Source organism: Ailuropoda melanoleuca, chromosome 10, assembly GCF_002007445.2.
Source record: "Ailuropoda melanoleuca isolate Jingjing chromosome 10, ASM200744v2, whole genome shotgun sequence".
NCBI lineage: Eukaryota > Metazoa > Chordata > Mammalia > Carnivora > Ursidae > Ailuropoda > Ailuropoda melanoleuca.
The window spans coordinates 67,492,172-67,514,366 of NC_048227.1; the positions used below are offsets into that span (position 1 = coordinate 67,492,172).

General features: G+C 38.9%; 1 protein-coding gene across 3 annotated transcripts in view; it reads right to left on the reverse strand.

Annotated features, from left to right (window-relative positions):
• The window catches only part of LOC100467154 (mannosyl-oligosaccharide 1,2-alpha-mannosidase IA), a 177,251-nt gene that overhangs the window by 69,525 nt on the left and 85,531 nt on the right, over positions 1 to 22,195 (reverse strand). The window lies entirely within an intron of this gene.

The following is a 22,195-nucleotide window of genomic DNA, read 5'->3' on the forward strand; positions in this document are numbered from 1 at the left end:
TTCACTTGAGCAGATTGTGCTTCAGGAAGAGTAATTAGATGACATCCATTCACAGTCCCCTTGAAGGAAGACCTGTGACAGCTTTCCCTGAGACACCTGAGGCAGCAAGCAGTGTGCCTTGCCCCTTCTCCTTCTTCTACTGTAGGACTGAATGTGGTGGGCTGAGAACTCAACTATTTCCACTTGCCTTTTCCTTAAACAATGGAGATGTGAGAAAGGCTGGGGAAACCCTGAAAAGCATGGAAAATGGAAACAAAGTCCTCTCCCAGCCAGTGGGAAAGCATTCTTTAAAGCCACTATCAAAGAAGTCTTGTGTAGCTTTTCCAGAGGGAAGGGTTTCAGTCCATTAACTCCTTCTAAGTCCTGAGCTTCCCCACAGACAAATCCAGGCACTCGGGCTCCCAGACTGAATACACTCCGGTAATGTCAATGTTGATGCTATTTCTGAAACGCTACTCTTTTTGCATTCTCTCATCTATTAATGAAAATTAAGAAAGCAATGAGTTTTCATGTAAATTTTTGGTTGACAATTTAGATAAATTAACATTCCTGGTATACAAATAAGGATACAAACATTTATAGTATAGAGAAAGCACTAGAAAACAGAGGTACCATTTTTCCCATTTTCTTTAAACTGGACAATTTTCCCATTTCAACAACTGTATATGAAAGGAGAAAGAAAAAATAGACCAAAAGATATATTCTTCCCTTTCTCTGCCTTACCCTAGAGAATTCCAAGTTCTCTTCTACTGAAAGGGACTATCCAATCACTGCCCAGCCATCTGTTGACTTCCTAGTTTCCACTTTTTAAACTGTTAATTAATTAACTCCTTTTCAAGAAACTTACATAAGATGGAAGTTAAATGATGCAATTAAAATACCATTGTGGATATTATAACCATATGGCATGGGAGGTTAAGGATGCAGGCTTTGAAAACACAATGCCCGCGTTTGAATCTCAGTTCCAATTTTTTCAAATTGGGTAATCTTGGACAAATCACTTAACCCTCTGTGCTAAGCTTCCTCATCTATAGAGTAGGGATAACAATAGCATTTGCTATTTTAAAGGTTGTGGAGAGGAATGCATTTTTATATATTGAAAGACCTTAGGACATATAGTAATCATACTAAAAGGTTAGTTGTATCATTATGGGAATAATGATAATGGTATTTCCCTATTCCCATATTTACTGCCTGAAATTCTTGTCTTGGCTTTTATCCCACTGCTGTTTTGGTACCTTCTACTCAGGTTGTGTGTGTGTGTGTGTGTGTGTGTGTGTGTACTGTAACTCCATTACACATACTCTTATCATAAGCATTCATTCTCAAGAGCTAAGTCCTCAATTCTCATCACCTTTTTGCATTTCTTAATTCAACTTTCCATGTTAGCTCTAGTTCTGTACTTGTGAGCTCACAAGTGTTTTGTTGTCATCTGAAACTTAACATGTCCAAGATGAAATAATCCCTTAATATTCCAGGCAAACTTCCCCATTTCCATCACTGATACTGTTCGGCCAGTCCCTGGGGCTTGAGAGAGCAGGCATTTTGACTACTGATTTATCACTCTTCAGTCATCAGGTATCAATGTTCATTTCCCCCAAAAGTCTCATGTACATCTCATTCCCTTTCCATGATACGAGCACAGTTCTCATTTTCATCACCGGGTACAATAAAATGGCATAATAAAAAAAAAAAAAAAAAGAAGGTCCTCCTCCTACCTAGTCTCCCATTCTCCAGGATTTTCCCTCCTGTCTCTATTCATCTCTATCTATATTACCAATTTTCTCTTTTTATCATACATTTTTCTTGTTCAAGAAGCAAAAATGATTCCCCCTTGTCTAAAACATCAGGTTAAAACTGATATGCTGACTTTCCATGACTTCTATTATCTTCCATTCTCTCAAAGACCACTCTGGCTCCAGCTTGATCCATTATGGTCTCAAACACTCATTCAAGTTCAGTCCATTTTAGTTATCATTTTTAAAAAAAAATGATTTCCCTCCCAGCTTTATTGAGATATAATTGACATGTAACATTGTGTACAACATGATGATTTGATTCATGTATACACCGTGAAATGATTACCACAGTAAGCTGAGCTCACATCTCTTTTTGCATAATTACTTTTTTTTGGTGGTGCCCCCTTAGTATGGTTACTTACATAATTCTCTCACCCTGAAATACCCTTTACTGCCTCCTGCTGGCCAATCCAAATTCACCCATTCCTCAAGGCTCAGGCCAAGTCCCAGCTCCAGGCCAAGATCTTTGCCTTCTGTGAACTCCTACATTGACAACTGGAATCACACAATGCAGCATTTGGTTACAGAAAGCAAGATACCGGTCTCTAAATGCTTCCTTGTGTGACTCTCTTGTACACCCAAGTAATTTTCTTTTCTTTCCAAAAGTAGAGAAAAAAACTTCCATTTCTCCTTCATTGCTTATTTACATGTATCCAACCCAGATTAGGCCTTTTTTTTTTTTTTCCAGATCAGGCCATTTTGTATTTAAATTTATTGCTATCACCACAGTATTCCTATGAGTAGTGTATGGGAGAATATTTACATTCTCAGTTAATACATGGGAAACAGCAACCCTTCCATCTTGAGGTTCCCTAGTCTGCCTTTGATGGTTCCCTAGCTCTCTGCATGACTAGTTCATTCTTAGCTTCAGGAATCTGCTTCCACGTTCCCTTTCATGAGAGGTCTTTCATAACAGCCCCATGTAAAGTTAGCCATTCTCATTTACTGTTCATCATGTCGTCTTGTTTATTTCTGTTCCACTATTTATCACATCCCTAATTAACTTATTGTTTATTGTTTGACAATCCCACTAGATGTAAGCTTCACGAGGGCATGGACTGTCTTCTCTGTTGCTGTATATGTCTATCTAGTATCCAGGAAAGTAGCTGGTACTCATCAAACATTCATTTAATAAATGAATGACTCAATCCAATATTAATAAATATACTTGGGGCACTGTAATGAGAAACCACTGAACATTCTAGTGCTCGCAAAGTACTCCATCCTTTCTATTAGTTTCTGTTGTTGGCAAATAATTATGTCAAATATTATGGAGTCTCAACCTTGGGCACAATTACAAAATAGTTTTGGGCGAAACCATTAATTAACATGTTGATGCTTTAAATGAAATCATATGTGAGCCTGAGTCAATCCCAGTTCTTAATGTTTGATTTGTTATCTCCTTCTGAGATATAAAGAGAGGTTACTTGGAAGGGGAATCCAGATTCTCAAAGAGAACATCTTTTTACCTAAAATGGTGAGTATGTAATAAAATTCCAAACTAGCTTGTAAAGTTAATATTGTTAAAAGAATGAAGGAGAAATGTCACAAATCACTCTAAAGAACAGTTAAGTTTTAACTAGCACATCCTGGACAATGTGCTGAAAGGCAAACGATCACAAAAAGCATACTTAAATGGTACTTGGGTGCTCCTTCAAATGGGGCAGGAAAGCTGGGGTAGCCCTGGACCCAGCTAGCACCTGGATAATAGCACTGACTCTGCTTTGGTTTTAATGAGGGGCCTGGGTACATTATGTAACTTTTCTGGTTCTCAGTTTCCCCCAACAAAATGGGAGATGGGGGCTGTTAATTTCTATTTTTGATTTATAGAAAAACTAGTACTCAGAAGTCACAGAGCTAGCACTAAAATGAGACTGGCAAAAAACCCAAAACCATTATCATGTTTATAAAGATAGGAAGTGTTAATTTGCCACCAAATTCTTAGCCAGTCTTGGTTTCCAGGGTTTACTGGTACTTCTATTTGGTGGGGAGGATTTTACAAAGAGAGCAAGAAGAAAAATGGCAGTTAAGAAAATGCAATCCATGCTGATAATAGAAGATATTTTCTTTTTAAAAAAATGATCATTTAAATAGTTTTTTTGTGCAACTCGCACCAATCAATTTGAGATGGGCAGACATCTTAGGACCCAAAAGGAATCTTCAAAAAGATCCTGCATCATAGAGATTCTGATTATATCCATAGAAAAAACCAAAACTAATATAATTTGATGAAAGGATGGTAAAATACGATGACATAGCTTCTAAAATAATCTTTCAAGCATGAAGCTAACAAACAGGTTTACATAAAAGAACTTTTATGGTCTCAAGTTAAGAATTTCAAAATAACTGCACCAAAACTGTATCTTTTCATTACATTTAAGGAACATCATCGCAGTCTTATTGCTGTTTTTCATCAATGTTTAAAAAACTTCAGATTTTAGAATCTATCAAATAAAAACATTTCTCTTTTTATTTTACCCTCACAGATAGGATTAGACAATGCTGTAAACAAGATGTGTGGCTTTTTTTGCCTTTCTAGTTTGCAGATCCCTGAAGAACTGTACAGGAATATTTACATGCTAGAGCAAAGAATAAGGAAAGAGGAAAGGAGTAAGAACAAAAGGCTCTGGCTCTGGAAAGATCCCGTTTCAGTTCAGACATGCTTCAGTTTGAACCACACAATCAATATCAAAGCCTTTCTTCAAATGCTTATGCTGAAAACTTCACTGTTAAAAGATCAAACACTAATTCCCCATTAGTGTAAGCAGTGTTTACTATTACTCATTTTCGCTACATAAAGCTTTCAGCACAAGACGCCACAGATATGATAAATATCTTTGGCTGAAAATAACTGAAATAACCTATATATTGTTAGCTGAGTTGATTAACCACATTATATGGGCCAGATTTAATCATTCAACCAATAAGTACTTATTGAGCTACTCTGGCTTTTTAATTTAGAGCAGAACCGCTAAAGGTTTAAATATTCAAATAAGGATATATAAAAATAGTTAATCCAGCAGAAATTTAGAGCTGGAGGGGAAATCAGGGGTCATCGAGTTCCATAATCTTGGTATACAGATGAAACTGAGGTTCACAGAGGCCCTATTCCAATACCTAATTAAATGCTCTGATGTGGGATCGTTCCATACTAGCTGTGGCCATGGGAATGCCAGCTTCATGCCACCCCAGACACAAGTAATTCTTCTGATCCAGACAGACTGTTCCCTGTGAATATCTCGCATGTATGTGTGCACACATCTTTCACCGCCTTTTTCTAATCTTTGCATTCTCTCTGTAATTCATTAAAACCTAAACTGGTTTTTTTCTAAATAATAAGAATTATTTGTTGTATTTGTCAAATTGCATTATGAACTTCATTTTTTTGATTTCTAAATTAATGAATGCTTTTGTCAATTGTTTTGTTTTTCTTCTCTATGATTCAGTATGATTCAATTTTTAGTATTTAGGCAATTAGATGAAGAGAGTGTTCTTCATTTTCCTGAAAAATTGAAGCATTAAGATCTCCCCAACTGGACTATTCAAAATACAAAGGACATGCATGCTCACGTGCCAGTAACCATGAGTCACAGTGAAGAAGAATCAATGTTACTGTGCCTTCAACTGGATTTTCTAATGTATAAAAGCACACAGTTTAAGTGAAATAAAAAAAAAAACTTCCAGTAAGAATAAATTAAAAACTAGATATAGAACTCATTAGCAAATAGGCATTTTTGACCTAGCTAGCTTTTTAAAAAAAATTATTCTCACGAAAAAATTAACTGAATTTTTTTTTTAAAGTTTGCTTTTATAGTGTCCCCTAGTCAAAACGAATAAATGTTGATAAATGAATTAATAAAATTGCATCTTGGTACTGATTTTTTCCTGAGGGCTCCAATTTCATTCCCTAGGTTCTTGATTTTTTCCTGAAGGCTCCAATTTCATTACCTAACTCCTGAATAGGGAAGATACTATAAACTTAGGAGAGCCAGATGAAAAATGGGAGAAATCCTAGGGAGAATTTTAGGCTGTTGTTTAAGGTTGACATTAGCAGCATTCACGTGGGGAGAAACCACTGCCATCTACTCCTGGATTTGGTCCTCCATTTTCCTGGAGCATAAGCCAGAGTTCAAGTGGCCTGGTAACAGGCACACTGAACAGGCAATCAGGACACCTGGGCTTTAGCTCAGGGTCTGCTACTTTTCAGTTCTATCACAATGAAGATGGGTCAATTTCACTTCTCCAATTTTCTGTTATGTACAATGTGGGCAGTAGAGAAGACACTTTTCTGAGGTACTTTTCTGTTCCATAGGATCTGGTTTCAAGACTTAAGAAGCACGTATTACATGTTTCCCAATGTGGTAATGGCTATAAGAGAGACACACACTAGGGAAAAAAAAAAAAAGATCCTTTGATCTCAAGGAGCTTACAACCAGGAAGGCAAGCCAGGCATATAAAACTGCATAAACATAAAATATACACCATAAAACAGTAATGTGAACCAACATATAAGTAGAGGCTAAATTGAGTGATACAGGCTGTAACTATAGGAATAAAACAAAGCAAGAGATGGAATTAGATCCTGGGGGTGAGATGAGAGATTGGAGAAGTGGCCCTTATGTGGGTGCAGGTGGGTGTTTATTTGGGGGCAGGTATGTACCTGTTTGTGCACACCCTGCATTAACATGGTGGAGGCCAGGAGATAAAGCAGAAGGGGAAAGGAAGGAGCCTGACAGACAGCAGGGTCTAGAAAATGGTAAGAAAGAACAGATGAAATAAGACAAGTTCATTAATCTTAAATATCAGGGACAGAAGTTGAAGGGTTAGTTAAAAGAATACATCTTTGGGTCAAGGAAGCCCCAACACTTACCACCTTAGTGCCTCCCATTTACAACAAGTGTAAGAATTTCTGAATCAGGGTCCTGAGGAATGGGGCAGGGAGAAAGGCAGCAGTTCTCACTGGTTATGGAAATTTTCTGAGTTGTAAGGGGCAAAGATACATAAATGACAACACCAAGAAACATTATACTGGCTGTGTGAAAGAGGAAAGATCCTGAGAAATAATTGGGGTCCTTTAAAAAACTGTTTCTCAAGAAGAAAGTGTATTTGTTGTACAGATAAATGGTGCAGTATGGTGGCTGGAGAAAGTAAATAGTATGATGATAAAAAGTTATAGGTCCCTCTTCTAACATACATTCAACATGGAAGTTCTAACAGCTCTTGCACTTAGAATTATCCTTAGGTGTACCACACATCGTGTTACCTTAGATGTCTAACTTCTAAAACATCAATGAACAATAAATAACAGCATAATAGTCTAAGCCATTACACAGTGCTCAGAGATGGGCTGTTGAGCTGCTCATTCTATCTCAATTTAGGTTTAAAAAATGGGCAATTTGCCTACATGAGTTTTTGAAAAATATGCAGTATATTGCTAATAATATTTAATACTAGTTAAGTGTGACACGTAGTGCGTGAACACACATTTCACATCAAAAAGAAAACACTTTTTTTAAGAAAAAGTAGTGCTTACTAAAGAGACAGGATATTATAAAAACATCTACCTTATCTGGCTATGAATTCTAATAGAATTTGTGAAACCCATAAAGGTTGCTGATATGAGCTATCATAGTGTTAAAACAGGGACTGTTCTGTTTACTATTACATTTGCAGGTAAACATCACAAATCTTTTAAAATATACAAAATCCTGGCTTGGTAACCTTTGCCCAATAGAAAGATAAGAAGAAAATGACAGCTTCACCTATCCAAGTATATTGTGATTCCTTGGCATTTTTGAGTTATAAGACATTCTATGATAGGGATTTTTCCAGATACCGAATCTCACCTCTAAAGCACATCAAAATATTTATAGTTTAACCTTTTTATTTGCATTGGCTTTAAAAACATGTTGATCTGTTCTTTTGATTTAGTGAAACGTAGAGGGATCCTGTCCTGCTGACTCAGCCTCTGCATCCCATGCAGACACTGGGTTGGGACTAAGAGATCTAGTTCCACGTCATCTGCTGACAGAGCTGTAAGATCTTGAGCCCTCACTTAACCCACTCTGTGCCTCAGTTTCTAAATATGTGAACAGGGAATCATTTTCCCAAATCACAAGATGATTAAATGTGATTAAATGCACACGTGCTTTTTAAAGAGCAATAATAGTTACCATCATCATTGTTCTTTGCTATAAGATAGTGGTTCCCTCAGGAATAATTGAAGGATATTAGCCTTTTTTGTACATACACTAAATGGTCCAAAAACTGCTGAGCTTTTATGTCTGCTTTCTGTAGTCATACTGTTTCCTTCTGTTATCAGCTATCAGTTCATTAAAGTGAAGACTTCTCAATGTTGTAGTATATTTGCTCTCCTTCTAAATTGCTGACTAATTATCTAAGCATTTGTCTGTACCAGAGCCTGAGGATAAGTCAAATGTCTCTTCTGTGTTTACCTTATGGTGAAGGGCATGAGCTTCAGGAAATGTGCCTTTTTTGTCTTAGGTGACTGAATTTGAACTATTAACTCTGTAGGTGTGAAAAGCAGTGAATTAGTACATTACTAAGCAGTCATAGTTTGCAAATTTGCAAAGTGAACTAAATACTTACATCTAAATAGGTTTTGTTTGCTTTTTTTAAAAAAATGCAAAATGCAAGCGACTCTGTTTTCCTTCTAAGCAAATGTAAACCCATCTGGTTCTACATCTAATCCCATTAATCTGGTGGTTTTGATTTCTGCATAACCCTCCTTTATCATATAAAGGACACCCCTAGATTGCCTTTGGGCATAGAATTCAGAATTAACTATGTCAGCTGATGGATGAACAATTTAAGTTATCAAATGGTGATGTTGCTGAACAAAAAAAGTGGCAGCAGTGCTATTTTTATTTTACGTTTGTGCCTCCCTAAGCAAGTTGATTTAACTTCTTAGCCTCAGCTGCCTCATCTGCTAAATGGAGAGCTATACCTTTGCACTTGAGAACTCAGAAGTTCCTTCTCATTCCCCATTCTTTGTACCTAACACCAAAATTAAATTTTTAATTTTTCTTATTTATGATACAATGAACATATTCTCATTATTGAAAAATCATAGACAAAATAGACAAAAAAGAGTCCCATTAATCCTATCCACCTAGATATGATTGTTAACATCTTAAGTATCTATCCTTCTAAATGGTATTATTTTTGAAAAATGGCATTATTCCATATATAATATTTTGTAATGTGTTAAATCCATCCGCAGCAACTTGATCTACATCAATCACAACATTCCATACCAGAGGTCAGCAAACATTTTCTGCAAAGATTCAGATAGTAAGTGCCAGCTACATACTCTCTCTCTCATGGGTTTTGATTTTTTTCTTTTCTAATCCTTTAAAATGTAAAAAAACAATTCTTAGCTCTGGTAGTGAAAAACAGGTCTCAGGATGAATTTGGCCAGAGTGCTGTCTTTTGCTGATCCCTGTTTGATATAAATATATACATTTCTGTAACATCTTCTTTAAAAAAGCTACATGGTATCCCAGTGTGTAGATATGCCAGAACTTAGCCAGACTCCTGTTCTTTGACATTAAGGTTTCCATTGTCTTGATATAAACAGTAGTGGAATGAACATCTTTGTACAAACTTATTCGTATACATGACTTACTTCCTCAGGGTCAATATTTGAAAGCAGAATTTCTGCTCGGAAGGCATTCACTCATTCAATCACTCACTAACTAGAGATATAAAGTTAGAGCGGCCATAGACAAAATGTAAATGAATGGGTGTGTCTGTAGTTTGCTACCTCTGTATTATGCTATCTTTACTGAGGGCACCTTGAATGTTTTTCATGTGCAGTAAGAGGTTTTAAAATATTCTCATATATCCTATTACATGACAGTGCTACATGTTTTAATAGACCCGTGTTATATTCTTACACGACCATAAATAATTCAATGCCTGTATTAATAACAATCATCATCAGAACATCAAAATGTTACACAATTCAATACTCTCCTGTTACAAGAGCTTAAAAAATATCAAACTGAAATAATCTGGGAGGCATTTCCTCTTCGAAATACAAACATATAATAACTAACAGGAAACATAATTTATCTTGTCCATTGGCCACTTTTGCACTATCAAATGCTATTTAAAGCTATTACACGCACACACACATACACACACTTCAACGTAGTTGAAACTTTCTAAATTATAAACTTTCAGAAAGGAACCTCTTCTGTAATTCTGACCTTTAAAAAATGTCAATTCATTTATTCAACAAATATTTATTGAGTGCCTATGTAGTACATGCCAAGTTGCACAAGGCACTTGGAATACATAAGTAATGAGACAGCTGTGGTCAATGACTCATAACAACACTTGTTTTTGCAGTGTAACTCGGGAACAATGTCCACAGAGTAGAGTAGTAGTTGATGATACACAGGAAAGGATCAAGTAATGACTTCCATTTCTTCTCCAAAAAGAAATTGAAGAAGAAAATAATATTGTTGGGAGTACTGCACAAGGTAGTAGACAATTCCTTCTCACTAGCCTATTAAAATCAGTAAAAGTATTAGAGATATGTAGAAAGACAACTGTATAAAACTATAGAGAAAGTTATCATTTAGGTGTTTTTACAGATCTTAAATTCAGCTTTAGCCAAAGCAGACTTCCCCCAGTATGATCTGTGTATGTATAGCATATATACGTCTTTTCTTCTGTGGCTGGTCAACATCTGGAGAGAGGGTTATCATTCAGATGGGAATCATCCTTAGTAGAAAGGAACTGATTAGACCTGTTCAGAAGAACTAGTTCTAACAGAAAGATTGAGATAGTAACACCTTGTGTTTAAAAAATAAAACTCACAAGGAAAGACAAGTACTATGTGATATCATTATATGTGGAATCTGTAAAGGCTGAACTCATAAAAACAGCAGAATGGTGGTTGGCCTGGTGGCTAAGGGGGAAAAGGGGTGTGGAAAATGGGGAGATGTTGGTCAAAGGATACATACATGCTTCTAGTTATAAGATGAAAAAGTTCAGGTTATCTAATGCACAGCATGGTGATTGTAGTTAACAAAGGTATATTATATACTTGAAAGCTGCTAAAAGAGTAGATCTCAAATGCTCTCCCCATAAAAAAGAAATGGTAACTATATGAGGTGATGAAGGTGCCAACTAATGCTTCTGTGGTACTCATTTCACAATACATAAGTGCATCAAGTCATCATGTCATAAATCTTACACAATGTTGTTTATCAATTACATCTCAATAAAGCTGGGTGGGGGGAGGCGGAAAGACTCAAAGTTCTGAGGTAAAGCATGGTGGAGAAAACATGGTGTTCAAGGATAAAAGAGGAGTAAAACAGAAGGGATAGAAGATGCCTTGCGGTCCTAAGTCCAGTCTAAGGGCCAGGCAGCTGATGCACAGAATCGAGGTGAAAAAGAAATAACGTCAAGCTCTTCTAGTATAAAACAAGGAGCGATGCACTAAATAAAAACTTGAGATGAATGCTGAAAATTCCATCTGTTAACAAAACAGAGTGTGAGTGGAGTACTTTAACTTTGGCCCTAATTTTGGTCACCACAAGGCAGTACTGTTGAAGATAAATGACTGACACCCATGGGAAATGGCGACTATCTTTTTTTTTAGGGGTTGTGATAGAAAAATAAAAACAAAAATTCTGGCAAATTCCGACATGTATCTCGGACTTTGAAGGAAGTAAGATTTCAAAAGACTTTAAAAATCTTCATTAAATATTAATGACAGAAATTTGTGTCACATATTCTTCTGGGATTATGAGAGGGCTCTTCTGTTTGCTTTATTTAACTAAAGTCTTCCTTCATAGAAATGAAACACCAAATAAAAAGCTCCACTTGATACAATGTTTGTTAGATTTTAGGAAAGGAGCTTCATCAGAATTCCCAAAAGAGGAAATGTTTCCCTCAATATATTTGATGTAGTAAATTAGGACAGGGTTTCCTAAAGAATGGTGACAGCCAAATCTGGATGTCTATTTTCTTAGCTCTTTTCTTTTTCTTTTCTTTCTTTTTTTTTTTTTTTTTTTTAAGGAATCCTTTTGATTGTGAGGTTTCATGGTATGAGGTCAAGGGTGGATGGATAACAGGCTGGCAGCATCAGCTTTACCTGGGGACTTGCAGGAAGTACAAATGATCAGACTCCCATCCAGAACTACAGAATCAGAAACCCTGAGAGGGGGGGCCCATAAATGTGTATTTAATAAGCCTTCCTGCGGCTCTGGATATACACTAGTTTGAGAAGCACCGAATGTAAGTGAACTCAGGTAATTCAATAAGAATGAGAAATAAATTGATTGGAAACAATACTTTCATCCAAATATTTATATAGCACCACAGGTATTACACGGTTTCTGCAGTGAACCAAGTGAAAATCTTTAATAATCTTTAAGTTTAGCAAATTGCACAAGAGGTATTAAGCCACATGATCCTGAATTCACAGTTTAACAGCCAGCTCTCCATTTGCTGTTCGCCTGATATTTAAGAGCAAATGGGACAGCCAATTCCTAAATGAATGGCAGTCATCACTGCATAATTTCCGTCTTATGTGCCTGCCGCTGTGGTTTAGGAGCTTATTTTACTGTTACTCATGTCTCTAAGTCACTTAATAGCATTAGAATGGAAAGATATGGTCAAATTTATGAGGCTGAGAACAAACCCCCTGTGAGTACTTTATACCACATTGAGAATCTAATTACTGGTTCACAACACAGCATCTATTAGCTTTTTCTCCCTTCACACAGACTCTGCTGCAAATCAGCACACAACAGTATTCAGTTTTGAAGGGACATTTATATGTAAAGTAGCTCTTGTATCTATTTGCGGTAGTTCAGAGGTAAAATAACCCTGTTTTAGCATGGGACTCATCATACAAGGTTAAAAACATAAAAGAACCACAATTATCTTCAACAGTGAGAGCTATGCCAACGTTATAGATCAGGAATAATGTAATTGAGAAACATTTGTAAAATGAGGCATGTCTTGTATTAATGGTGGGAAGAAGATTTATGTACAACTTCCTTAAGATATATTTTGGGCTTCTTTTCATTAAAGTTCTTAACAAGGAAATCAAGAAAGAAGTGGAAACTAGTGGATATTTGTAAATATTTCTTGACGTCTAGATCCCTCAGGAAACTTGGAAAATTTAAATATGTAAACCTTTAAAAAAGTTTCCTGAGGCCTTTCCAAACTCTTTGTATAGGATAAACTTCATTTATCAATGACTGATTTGAATCCAAAACTGGGGGTGGGGGGCGGTGGTTAAGATTAACATATTGGAATGAGGATTGAAGATGGCGGAGGAGTAGGGGACCCCTTTTTCAGCCGGTCCCCTGAGTTGAGCTGGATAGGTACCAGACCAGCAGGAATATCCACGGAATCAGCCTGAGACGCAGGAAGACACATCTGGATCTCTACAAATGAACATCTCCAGCGCTGAGTATCGAGGTACGAAGCGGGGAGCCGTGAAACCGCGCACAGATATCGGAAGCTAAACAGAAGGGGGAGGGAGCCGCCGTGTCAGGGCGCCGGGAAGCGGTAGCCACCTGCAAGGGGGAGCGGACAGACCGCGGACCCGCACGCTTGAGACAGCAGGCTGAGAAGGGAGCTCCGGGAGCGCACGCGGGACGGCTGGCGGTTGGCGGGCCACCTGCACGGGGGAGCAGGCGGACTCGCGGACGGCACCCGCGAGACAACAGACTTAGAACGCGAGCTCCAGGAGCGCGCGCGCAGGGCGGCTGGCGGGCCACCTGCACCGGGGAGCGGGCGGACCGCGGACCCGCACTCTGGAAACGGCAGACTGAGTCCGTGAGCCGGGAGCGTGCACCACCAAGCATCTCACGGAGCTCCGGAGCTCCGGTGTGCTCACTGGATCGAGGCTGAGACCGGGAGCTCCGGGAGCGTCCGCGGGGCGGCTGGCGGCTGGAGGGCCACCTGCACGGGGGAGCAGGCGGACTCGCGGTCAGCACCCGTGAGACACCAGACTGAGACGGGGAGCTCCGGGAGCCCGCGCGGGGCGGCTGGCGGCTGGCGGGGTTGGAAACACAAAGGACAGAGACGTGCCGGCCCTGGAAGTGAGGGCTGGGACGCCGGGTGTGGGGCGCACAGCCCGGGATGCTGCAGGGTTGAGCAGCACCAACAGAAACAGAGTTAAAGTGGCCAGAACATCAGTGGAGAACGATCCGCGATCCCTCTGTTCTGAGACAGAGGCTGAATTTCAGCCGCTGCTGCTCTCTCAGAAGAGGCATAGCAAACCGCCAGGGAAAGCCGCCAGAGAACAAAAGCCCGGAAATACCGGCTCACAGGGTGCCCATCCCCATCCCCCCTCGCAAGGGACACAGAGACTCTACCCAAACAGGGTTTTCTGAGTACCGGCAGGCAGGCCCCTCCCCCAGAAGGCAGGCTGAAAAATCAAGAAGCCCACAACCCGGAGCGCCTGAGTGGCGCAGTCACCAAGCACCTGTCTTCGGATTAGGGTGTGTTTACAACGTTCCGGAAAGGAGTCCCTCATCGGGCTTCTCCACCGGGAACCTGCTTCTTCCTCTCCCACTCCTCTGCTTGGGTTCCCTTTCTTGCTGACTGTCTCTCTCTCTCTCAAATAAATAAATAAACTCTTTAAGGAAGAAGCCCACATCCCTAAGATCTCTATAAAACAAGGGCGCACGGCCTGGGTCCCAGTCAACACTTGGGCTCTGGACAACCCTGCAATCTCTCTTCATCAGAATGACGAGAAGGAGAAGTCCCCCCCAGCAAAGAAAAGATAATGAGTCTGTGGCCTCTGCCACAGAATTGGCCTCGGCCACAGAATTAATACATATGGATGTATCCCAATTATCAGAAATGGAATTCAGAGCAACAATGGTCAAGATGATGAGTAAACTTGAAAAAAGCATCAGAGAAAGCGTTGCTGAGAATATAGAATCCCTAAGGGCAGAAATGAGAGCGAATCTGACAGAAATTAAAAATTCTATGGGCCAAATACAGTCAAAACTAGAGGCTCTGACGGCCAGGGTCACCGAGGCAGAGGAACGCGTTAGCGAATTGGAGGATGGGTTAGTAGAAGAAAAAACGAAAATAGAAGCTGGTCTTAAAAAAATCCACGCCCACGAATGTAGATTACGGGAGATTACTGACTCTATGAAACGATCCAATGTCAGAATCATCGGCATCCCTGAAGGGGTGGAGAAAAACAGAGGTCTAGAAGAGATATTTGAACAAATTGTAGCTGAAAACTTCCCTAATCTAGCAAGGGAAACAAGCATTCGTGTCCAAGAGGCAGAGAGGACCCCATCCAAGCTCAACCAGGACAAACCTACGCCACGGCATGTCATAGTGCAATTCGCAAATATTAGATCCAAGGATACAGTATTGAAAGCGGCCAGGGCAAAGAAATTTCTCACGTACCAAGGCAAAGGTATCAGGATTACGTCAGACCTGTCTACAGAGACCTGGAATGAGAGAAAGGCTTGGGGGGGCATTTTTAAAGCTCTTTCAGAGAAAAACATGCAGCCAAGGATCCTTTATCCAGCAAAGCTGTCATTCAGAATTGATGGAGAAATAAAGACGTTCCAAAATCGCCAATCATTAACCAATTTCGTAACCACGAAACCAGCCCTACAGGAGATATTAAGGGGGGCTCTATAAAGGTAAAAAGGCCCCAAGAGTGATACAGAGCAGCAAGTCACAACCGATACAAAGACTTTAAAGAGAAATGGCATCATTAAAATCATATCTGTCAATAATCTCTATCAATCTAAATGGCTTAAACTCTCCCATAAAACGCCACAGGGTTGCAGATTGGATAAAAAGACATGACCCATCCATTTGCTGTCTACAAGAGACTCATTTTGAACCCAAAGATGCATTCAGACTTAGAGTAAGGGGATGGAGTACCATCTTCCACGCAAATGGACCTCAAAAGAAAGCTGGAGTAGCAATTCTCATATCAGATAGACTGGATTTTAAACTAGAGGCCATAGAGAGAGATACAGAAGGGCACTATATTATTCTTAAAGGAAGTATTCAACAAGTGGATATGACAATTATTAATATATATGCCCCCAACAGGGGAGCAGCAAGATACACAAGCCAACTCTTAACCAAAATAAAGAGACATATAGATAAGAACACAGTAATAGTAGGGGACCTCAACACCCCACTATCAGAAATAGACAGAACACCCTGGCAAAAACTAAGCAAAGAATCAAAGGCTTTGAATGCCATACTCGACGAGTTGGACCTCATAGATATATATAGAACACTACACCCCAGAACCAAAGAATACTCATTCTATTCAAATGCCCATGGAACATTCTCAAGAATAGATCATGCTCTGGGACACAAAACAGGTCTCAGCCAATACCAAAAGATTGAAATTATCCCCTGCATATTCTCAGACCACAACGCTCTGAAATTGGAACTCAACCACAAGGAAAAACCTGGAAGAAACTCAAACACTTGGAGGCTAAGAACCATCCTGCTCAAGAATGACTCGATAAACCAGGAAATCAAAAAACAAATTAAACAATTTATGGAGACCAACGAGAATGAATACACAACGGTCCAAAACCTATGGGATACTGCAAAGGCAGTCCTAAGGGGGAAATACATAGCCATCCAAGCCTCACTCAAAAGAATAGAAAAATCTAAAATGCAGTTTCTATATTCTCACCTCAAGAAACTGGAACAGCAACAGAGGGACAGGCCTAACCCACTGACAAGGAAGGAGTTGACCAAGATTAGAGCAGAAATCAATGAATTAGAGACCAGAACCACAGTAGAGCAGATCAACAGGACTAGAAGCTGGTTCTTTGAGAGAATCCATAAAATTGATAGACCACTGGCAAAACTTGTCCAAAAACAAAGAGAAAGGACTGAGATTATTAAAATTATGACTGAAAAGGGAGAGGTCACGACCAGCACCATTGAAATTGCAAGGATTATTAGAAACTTTTATCAACAGCTATATGCCAAAAAACTAAACAATCTGGAAGAGATGGAGGCCTTCCTGGAAACCTATAAACTACCAAGACTGAAACAGGAAGAAATAGATTTCTTAAATAGGCCAATTAACTATGAAGAAATTGAGTCAGTGATAAACAACCTTCCAAATAATAAAACTCCAGGCCCAGACGGTTTTCCTGGGGAATTCTACCAAACATTCAAAGAAGAAATAATACCTATTCTCCTAAAGCTATTTCAAAAAATAGAAACAGAAGGAAAGCTACCAAACTCATTCTATGAGGCTAATATTACCTTGATCCCCAAACCAGGCAAAGACCCCCTCAAAAAGGAGAATTACAGACCGATTTCTCTAATGAATATGGATGCCAAAATCCTCAACAAGATCCTTGCTAATAGAATCCAACAGTACATTAAAAGGATTATCCATCATGACCAAGTGGGATTCATACCTGGGATGCAAGCATGGTTCAACACTCGCAAATCAATCAATGTGATACATCATATCAACAAGAAAAGACTCAAGAACCATATGATCCTCTCAATTGATGCAGAAAAAGCATTTGACAAAATACAGCATCCTTTCCTGATTAAAACCCTTCAGAGTGTAGGAATAGAGGGTACATTTCTCAATCTCATAAAAGCCATCTATGAAAAGCCTACTGCAAGCATTATTCTCAATGGGGAAAAGCTGGAAGCCTTTCCCTTAAGATCAGGAACACGACAAGGATGCCCACTCTCGCCACTATTATTCAACATAGTACTAGAAGTCCTTGCAACAGCAATCAGAAGACAAAAAGGGATCAAAGGTATCCAAATCGGCAAAGAAGAAGTCAAACTGTCTCTCTTTGCAGATGACATGATACTCTATATGGAAAACCCAAAGGAATCCACTCCCAAACTATTAGAAGTTATAGAACAATTCAGTAAGGTGGCAGGATACAAAATCAATGCCCAGAAATCAGTTGCATTTCTATACACGAATAACGAGACTGAAGAAAGAGAAATTAGGGAATCCATCCCATTTACAATAACACCAAAAACCATGCGTTACCTTGGAATTAACTTAACCAGAGACGTAAAGGACCTATATGCTAGAAACTATAGATCACTTTTGAAAGATATTGAGGAAGACATAAAAAGATGGAAAAATATTCCATGCTCATGGATTGGAAGAATTAACATAGTTAAAATGTCCATACTACCCAGAGCAATCTACACTTTCAATGCTATCCCGATCAAAATACCGAGGACATTTTTCAAAGAACTGGAACAAATAGTCCTTAAATTTGTATGGAACCAGAAAAGGCCCCGAATCTCCAAGGAACTGTTGAAAAGGAAAAACAAAGCTGGGGGCATCACAATGCCGGATTTCGAGCTGTACTACAAAGCTGTGATCACAAAGACAGCATGGTACTGGCACAAAAACAGACACATCGACCAATGGAACAGAATAGAGAACCCAGAAATGGACCCTCGGCTCTTTGGGCAACTAATCTTTGATAAAGCAGGAAAAAACATCCGGTGGAAAAAAGACAGTCTCTTCAATAAATGGTGCTGGGAAAATTGGACAGCTACATGCAAAAGAATGAAACTTGACCACTCTCTCACACCATACACAAAAATAAACTCCAAATGGATGAAAGACCTCAATGTGAGACAGGAATCCATCAAAATTCTAGAGGAGAACATAGGCAACAACTTCTATGACATCGGCCAGAGCAACCTTTTTCACGACACATCTCCAAAGGCAAGAGAAATAAAAGATAAAATGAACTTATGGGACTTTATCAGGATAAAGAGCTTCTGCACAGCCAAGGAAACAGTCAAAAAAACTAAGAGACAGCCCACGGAATGGGAGAATATATTTGCAAAGGACACCACAGATAAAGGACTGGTATCCAAGATCTACAAAGAACTTCTCAAACTCAATACACGAGAAACAAATAAACAAATCATAAAATGGGCAGAAGATATGAACAGACACTTTTCCAATGAAGACATACAAATGGCTAACAGACACATGAAAAAATGTTCAAAATCATTAGCCATCAGGGAAATTCAAATCAAAACCACACTGAGATACCACCTTACGCCAGTTAGAATGGCAAAGATAGACAAGGCAAGAAACAACAATTGTTGGAGAGGATGTGGAGAAAGGGGATCCCTCCTACATTGTTGGTGGGAATGCAAGTTGGTACAGCCACTCTGGAAAACAGTGTGGAGGTCCCTTAAAAAGTTAAAAATTGAACTACCCTATGACCCAGCCATTGCACTACTGGGTGTTTACCCCAAAGATACAGACGTAGTAAAGAGAAGGGCCATATGCACCCCAATGTTCATAGCTGCATTGTCCACAATAGCCAAATCATGGAAGGAGCCGAGATGCCCTTCAACAGATGACTGGATTAAGAAGCTGTGGTCCATATATACAATGGAATATTACTCAGCTATCAGAAAGAACGAATTCTCAACATTTGCTGCAACATGGACGGCACTGGAGGAGATAATGCTAAGTGAAATAAGTCAAGCAGAGAAAGACAATTATCATATGATTTCTCTCATCTATGGAACATAAGAACTAGGAGGATCGGTAGGGGAAGAAAGGGATAAAGAAAAGGGGGGTAATCAGAAGGGGGAATGAAACATGAGAGACTATGGACTGTGAGAGGCAAACTGAGGACTTCAGAGGGGAGGGGGTGGGGGAATGGGATAGACTGGTGATGGGTAGTAAGGAGGGCACGTATTGCATGGTGCACTGGGTGTTATACGCAACTAATGAAGCATCAAACTTTACATCAGAATCAGGGGATTGTACTGTATGGTGATTAACATAATATAATAAAATAAAATTAATTATAAAAAAAAAAAATAAGATTAACATATTGGTTTCATGCTGGTTGAATAAATTTTTACACTTAAAAAATCATAATAAAGACTTTCCACTAGGGAATGCATTTTCTCTAAATAATCACACAACTGATTACAATCACAGACCATATACATTTCAGTAAAGTACACTGCAAATCAAATATCTTGAGGAAGCTTTTTCTACCTGTGAGTTTCCTTCTTCCTTCCCCTCCCTCCTTTCTTTTCTTCCCTTCTTTGCTTTCTTGCCTTCCTACCTAAACATCTTCCTCTTTTATAGGTCTTGCAATAATAAACATTAATACTTTGAACTGATAAAATGTCAAGATATAAAGAATATGAAGAGATTTCACTCCAAGTTATCTCTAACATGCTAACTATATTAAAAGTGAATATTCATACATAAACCATAAAATCTGAACAACATCTTCTGTTTATACTACCGTCCACATTAGGATGATGTCCTCTGTGAAAACATAATCATTTAGTGAGAACGCCCAAGTTCAGGGATGCCAGGAATGAGGATGTTTAAGTAGGCTTGCAGCCATATAACTTCCCAAAGACTGAACCACATAAATGATATTGGCCAAGTAGTAAGAGCTGATGCTTATACAGCATTCAATACATTCCAGTGACTCTTCTGCATGTCTACATCTAAGTCACTTAATCCTTTAAATAAGCTTCTGAGGTAGGATAGGTTATCATCCTTCATTATGTTCACACAAAACCAGAAAAAGGTAGAGCTGTGATCTCAATGACCAAATCTGGCGCTAGAGTCCACAGTCTTGACCATAATTACCCCATGCTTCCGAAACCAAGTTTCGGTACAACTCTCAGCAAAAGTAACGTGTTATGAGAATGAACTAATGAAAGGGTTGCTTAGTGTTCTCTATACAATATATGTTAATCACAGTGCATACTACTAAGTAGACAGTTGCTTATGACTTACAAATGTACTATCACACGTAAAAATGGTAAATATAAAATTGTTTTAGGTTATTTGGGTGATTTGTTTTATAAAGTAAAAAGATGAATGCAGTTTATCAAAATATCTCTTCAACACTTGAAGACATGTAGAATATATATATATATACTTCATATTTCAATTCTGCTTGTTTTATGATTGAAATATAATCTACAATTTGTATGTGTCAAGCTAACTCAAATATATTAAACATTCTTTTAGAGAGAGAAAGAGAAAGAGACAAAATAGATTCCAAGATTCAAAATGGATTCCACCAATCTTGACTATCCTTCTGGGCAATCTTTTTTTGTTATTAATTTGTTTAAAAACTTACTTAAGGGCACTTGGGTGGCTCACTTGGTTGGGCGACTGCCTTCAGCTCAGGTCATGATTCTGGAGTCCTGGGATTGAGTCCCTCATCGGGCTCCCTGCTTGGCAGGGAGTCTGCTTCTGCCTCTGACCCTCCCCCCTCTCATGCTCTCTCTCTCTACCTCTCATTCTCTCTCAAATAAATAAATAAAATCTAAAAAAAAAAAAACCCTGAAATTCTAAAAACACAGAGATACAGACACCCCCCCACACACATACAAAATGTATACAGCCTTTACACACCTCTTTATTTTTTACAAAATAAAAAATAAGGTTTTTTATTTTAGCCAAAATAAAGAGGTATTTTGATAAATCACATTCATCTTTTTACTTTACAAAACGAATCACCCATATTAATATCATAAGACACACATCCTAGTAATTACCATCCAGGTCAAGAGACAGGATTTTGCCAGCCCCACAAGAGGCTCTCTGTATGTTCCAACTCAGTCACAGCTCCTTCCTTCTCTCCAAAAGTAACCACATCCTGGTACTTATTCTATTTCTTTATCAACCAAGTGTTTATCCTTAGACTTAGGAAAAACTACAACTCTTAAGCCTCTTTTATTTTTATTTATTTTTAAAAATTTACTTATTTTTTAGAGAGAGAGCGCATGCCCGTGTGCACCAGAGTGAACATGATGGGGATGGTGCAGAGGGAGAGGGAGAGAGAGAACCCCTAAGCCGACTCTCCGCTGAGCGTGGAGCCTGATGCAGGGCTTGATCCCAGGACCCAGGATCATGACCTGAGCTGAAATCCAGAGCTGGCAGCCCCACCGACTGAGCCACCCAGGTGTCCCTTAAACCTTTTAAACCGTAGACTCTCCCTCTCCCCTCTTCTTTTCCTTCTAATTTATCTAGACAAATTTCGGTTATTTGAACAATAGGAACCACATTATGCACATACACGTGTAGTGTAGTTCAACACATTCTTTTCTCTGTATTTTTGACAAATTGGAAGCTGGATCCAGAGACTTGGTCCCTTTGGCAAGACTCAGGTAATATATTCTTTTATCAGGAGGTGCAAATGTGGTTTGCTCTCCTTTTGAGAAATTAGCAACTGTTGATGATCATGGCCTAGATCCATTAATTCCTCAGGGGCGCTAAAAATGGGTGATTTTCTACTTTGATCGTTTTACTTTCATTTATTAACAGAAATAATTTTATTAAGAGACACTTTGCTTATCTACTACTTGGTAACCAGTGATATAGC